Source organism: Carassius gibelio, chromosome B15 (assembly GCF_023724105.1).
Source record: "Carassius gibelio isolate Cgi1373 ecotype wild population from Czech Republic chromosome B15, carGib1.2-hapl.c, whole genome shotgun sequence".
NCBI lineage: Eukaryota > Metazoa > Chordata > Actinopteri > Cypriniformes > Cyprinidae > Carassius > Carassius gibelio.
In genome coordinates, this window is record NC_068410.1 from 27,866,013 (window position 1) to 27,872,012 (window position 6,000).

The following is a 6,000-nucleotide window of genomic DNA, read 5'->3' on the forward strand; positions in this document are numbered from 1 at the left end:
ATAGGCCGTAATTTAGATATATTTTTGAGATGGAAAAATGCAGTTTTACAAATGCTAGAAACGTGGCTTTCTAAGGAAAGATTGCGATCAAGTAGCACACCTAGGTTCCTAACTGATGACGAAGAATTGACAGAGCAACCATCAAGTCTTAGACAGTGTTCTAGGTTATTACAAGTAGAGTTTTTAGGCCCTATGATTAACACCTCTGTTTTTTCTGAATTTAGCAGTAAGAAATTACTCGTCATCCAATTTTTTATATCGACTATGCATTCCATTAGTTTTTCAAATTGGTGTGTTTCACCGGGCTGCGAGGAAATATAGAGCTGCGTATCATCAGCATAACAGTGAAAGCTAACACCATGTTTCCTGATGATATCTCCCAAGGGTAACATATAAAGCATGAAGAGTAGAGGCCCTAGAACTGAGCCTTGAGGTACTCCATACTGCACTTGTGATCGATATGATACATCTTCATTCACTGCTACGAACTGATGGCGGTCATATAAGTACGATTTAAACCATGCTAATGCACTTCCACTGATGCCAACAAAGAGTTCAAGTCTATGCAAAAGAATGTTGTGGTCAATTGTGTCAAACGCAGCACTAAGATCCAATAAAACTAATAGAGAGATACACCCACGATCAGATGATAAGAGCAGATCATTTGTAACTCTAAGGAGAGCAGTTTCAGTACTATGATACGGTCTAAATCCTGACTGGAAATCCTCACATATACCATTTTTCTCTAAGAAGGAATATAATTGTGAGGATACCACCTTTTCTAGTATCTTGGACAGAAAAGGGAGATTCGAGATTGGTCTATAATTAACTAGTTCTCTGGGGTCAAGTTGTGGCTTTTTTATGAGAGGCTTAATAACAGCCAGTTTGAAGGTTTTGGGGACATATCCTAATGACAATGAGGAATTAATAATAGTCAGAAGAGGACCTATGACTTCTGGAAGCACCTCTTTTAAGAGCTTAGATGGTATAGGGTCTAACATACATGTTGTAAGTTTAGATGATTTAACAAGTTTATACAATTCTTCCTCTCCTATAGTAGAGAATGAGTGGAACTGTTCCTCAGGGGGTCTATAGTGCACTGTCTGATGCGAAACTGTAGCTGACGGCTGAATGGTTGCAATTTTATCTCTAATAGTATCGATTTTAGAAGTAAAGTAGTTCATAAAGTCATTACTGCTGTGGTGTTGGGAAATGTCAACACTTGTTGAGGCTTTATTTTTCGTTAATTTAGCCACTGTATTGAATAAATACCTGGGGTTATGTTTGTTTTCTTCTAAAAGAGAAGAAAAGTAATCAGATCTAGCAGTTTTTAATGCTTTTCTGTAGGATATGCTACTTTCCCGCCAAGCAATACGAAATACCTCTAGTTTTGTTTTCCTCCAGCTGCGCTCCATTTTTCGGGCTGCTCTCTTTAGGGTGCGAGTATGCTCATTATACCATGGTGTCAAACTGTTTTCCTTAACCTTTCTTAAGCGTAAAGGAGCAACTGTATTTAAAGTGCTAGAAAAGAGAGAGTCCATAGTTTCTGTTACATCATCAAGTTGTTCTGAGGTTTTGGATATGCTAAGGAATTCGGATACATCAGGAAGATAACTTAAAAAGCAGTCTTTTGTGGTAGAAGTGATGGTTCTTCGATACTTGTAACAAGAAGTAGAATTTACAATTTTGGCTATATGAAGTTTACACAGAACTAAATAATGATCTGAGATATCATCACTTGGCTGAATAATTTCAACACTATCAACATCAATTCCATGTGACAGTATTAAATCTAGAGTATGATTTCGACAATGAGTAGGTCCTGAAACGTGTTGTCTAACACCAATAGAGTTCAGAATGTCTATAAATGCTGATCCCAATGCATCTTTTTCATTATCGACATGGATATTAAAATCACCAACTATTAAGACTTTATCTGCAGCCAGAACTAACTCGGATGTAAAATCACCAAACTCTTTAATAAAGTCTGTATGGTGCCCTGGTGGCCTGTATACAGTAGCCAGTACAAACATAACAGGGGATTTATCATTAACATTGGTTTCTCTGGATAATGTTATATGAAGCACCATTACTTCAAACGAGTTATACTTGAAGCCTGCCCTCTGAGAAATCCTGAAAACGTTATTATAAATTGAAGCAACTCCTCCCCCTTTGCCTTTTAGACGCGGCTCGTGTTTATAACAATAATCTTGGGGGGTGGACTCATTTAAAATAATGTAATCATCAGGTTTTAGCCAGGTTTCTGTCAAGCAAAGCACATCTATATTATGATCAGTTATCATATTATTTACAAAAAGTGTTTTCGTAGAAATGGATCTGATATTCAATAAGCCAATCTTTATCATTTGTTTATCCATATCGCATTTGTTTTTTATTTGTTGAACCTCAATTAAATTGTTAACCTTAACTTGGTTTGGACGTTTTTTGTATTTTCTAGTTCGGGGAACAGACACAGTCTCTATAGTGTGATATCTAGGTGAAAGAGTCTCTATGTGCTGAGAATTAACTGACCTCTGTGACGGGAGGCAGCTAGCAGACGGTCGGTTTAGCCAGTCTGTCTGCTTCCTGACCTGGGCCCCAGTTAGTCAAGTATAAACACTAAGACTATTTGCCATATTTCTAGACAGAAGAGTGGCGCCACCCCAGTAGGGATGAAGACCATCTCTTTTAAACAGGTCAGGTCTGCCCCAAAAGCTCGTCCAATTGTCTATGAAGCCTATGTTATTCTGTGGGCACCACTTAGACATCCAGCCATTGAGTGATGACAATCTGCTATGCATCTCGTCACCACGGTAAGCAGGGAGGGGACCAGAGCATATTACAGTGTCTGACATCGTGCTTGCAAGTTCACACACCTCTTTAAAGTTATTTTTAGTGATCTCCGACTGGCGAAGTCGAACATCATTAGCGCCGGCATGAATAACAATCTTACTGTATTTACGTTTAGCATTAGCCAGCACTTTTAAATTTGCCAAGATGTCAGGCGCTCTGGCTCCCGGTAAACATTTGACTATGGTGGCTGGTGTCTCTATATTCACGTTTCGTACAATAGAATCGCCAATAACTAGAGCACTTTCATCAGGTTTCTCAGTGGGTGCATCACTGAGTGGGGAGAACCTGTTTAATGTTTTGATCGGAACAGAAGAGCGGTGTTTTGACCCACAACTACGCTGCCTCACCGTCACCCAGTTGCCCTGCTGCAGGGGCTCTGCTGGAACCGGACAATGTACAGGAATCCCTGAGCTAGACGCATCCAAAGCCATATCTAGAGCCCTAACATTCTTACTGTCCTCAATTAAAGTTTGGATGCGTGTCTCTAATTCTGAAATCTTCTCTGTCAGCCTAACTGTTTCCCTGCATTTATCACATGTGAATCCCTCATCAGCGACAGAGATAGATAAACTGTACATGTGGCAAGAGGTGCAAATAACAATTGTAGGAGAAGCCATTACTCACCGTGCTTGATGAAATATTCTTACTGCGGTTGTTTGATGAACTTGTGGAAAACTGCAGCGTGAGAGAGGAGAGGAGAGGAGAAAAGAAAACGCTAATGACAAGCTAACGAGTGCTAACGCTTTGCAGGTGTGCTGCAGTCTCACAGATTACAGAGTGGCTGGATCGGAGAAACGCACACCACAAAATTTCTCCCGGGCCGCCACTCCAACCCTTTCAGCCAAGAACCCAGAGCTGGAAAAGGGGGTGTAAGCTCACTTCTAAGGAAATCACCAGCCAGCTTACAAGAACATCTGTCAACAATGGAGGGAAGAGAACCCTTCCAGAGAACGCATGTCACTAAATCCTGCACTGCTCACAGAGAACTTCACAAGCTAGCCAGAAGCATCTCTACATTCAATCCAGATCCTGCAGGAGGACATGACGTTCATGCTTCTTTACAAGCCATTGACTTTCATTTGCAAACTGTCGCTAACGTGACAGATGTGAACACATTGTACCTGTTAAAAATCACGTCCAGCCGTGATGTGCATTGCTTTCTGGATCGTCAACCAGAGACTGTCAAAGCGTACTACCAGCAACTGCTACAGACTTTGATTCTTGAATTCTCTGATCCAAACTCAGACCATGGGCTCCTTATTGCTATGGACCTCAAACAGGGCCGATTTGAAAACCCACAAACTTTCTGTAGTCAGCTACGAAAAGCCTACGTCGGAGCATGCAACGAACCAGGTATGGAACAGGATTTCAACTTAAAAACTCTGTTCCTCCCAAACCTACATGCCAGTTGGAGTTTTCATCTCAGAGTCCCAGCGTGTCCCCGTAACAGGACTACACAAGAGTTACGGAACTTAGCCCACAAAGCTTGCACCAGGCAAAAGACTATTTGTGAAAAGACTGTGAAAAAACCCAAAGTCTCTGTCTCTGAGCACTGCTTGGAGTTAACCCTAGATGTCGCCCTACAACACCACAGTCACAGACATTTTTACAGAGAGTCAATACCGTTCCAAGCCAGCAGAGGGCAACACAGTGCAGCCACGTCTGAGACAGCAGAGATCCTGAGGGTGCTGAAAGTGCTTCTTCACATGAAAACTCACAAGGAAGATGAGCCAAGCACCCAGAACACTGCCCGTCATCTACAGACCACAGAGCTAACTGTTACAGCACAAAGTGACAACAACACCCAAGCTCCACAGTCAACAGCTGCACACCCTGAACGAGACCGCACAGGTCCTCACACCAGGTACCACAAACACAAGGTACCAGAAAATGCTGTTTTGACTACCTGCCTTCGCAGCGAGCTACACAAGACCGGTCCTCACCACCCACCGATCGTCACACCTGCCCTGATGCCAACATTCCTGGGCAGCCTTGTCAAAAAGGGGGTGGGCCGAAAAGGAGTCAACAGGGAAGACCTGATCGACACAGGATTAAACCTGACGGTGATCTCATCTCACCTTTTCAAAAGACTCCAATTTGAAGCTAAGAGACAAGATCGAACTCTTACACCTCAAACTTATGAACTGAATGTACAGGTGTACAGACAGGATGACATCCAGTTTGAACAGGTTGTTTCCATTCACCTGACAATCGGTCCGATGAGTCTAATACATCCCATGTATGTCCCACCAATGAACACTCATACATTGCTCATCGACAAAGACCTGCTAGAACACTTTGACCCTTTTCTGAACTTCAAACAGCTAAAAGACTTTGCTCAAGTGCGAGAACCTTTTTCTCTCCAGCCACACAGGTTGCTAGAGCCAGACTGTCAAGTCGCAGAGGTCACGGGAACTCCCACAGAGCCAGACGGTCAGGTCACAGAGGTCACAGGAACCCCAGCAGCCAGCCATGAGTACAACGCCCTAACGACAGGCTCAAGTTCATGCCTCTGTACCTTAGTCAACAAACAGGGTACGGTGGTACCAAAGGGGTCGCTGTTCGGCTCAACCTGCAATGTGATCAAACCTTACAACACACGCTGGGTTTCTTCCAATCCTCACCTGAATGTGTGGAACTCGGACTCACACTTGCAAACAAGCATGTCAAACACCAACACCTGTTCCAGCAATGTGATAACATCACAAAAACACACAATGTGATCGTGTACTGGAAGAAGGTAAAAGGACACTCGAAGTTACCAAGTCTAGACAAGGACTTTAAAGATCACACTGACACCCTTGCCAAAACTGGCACACTAAACAACATTCTGTGGTCACTCCCAACCCACCCACCCACATTCAAGGTTGAAGTGATTACACACAGCATAAGAACTTTACTAGCTAAACTGCCTACCTCAGAATCACTTACGCTGGCTCCGTTGTCTACACAGACCAACATAGCGGACATGCGTGCTTCTGAAAACTCGATAATGACTTTGCTTTACCCCCTCTCAGACCCCTCCATCCACCCTGGCAACCAGTCTACAGTCACTGACAACCAAAGCCACAGACCACTGCATGATACACAAACCATGCTGCGTGCACAGAACAATATTGTGGGTTGTGCACCATGGGTTGTAATGCC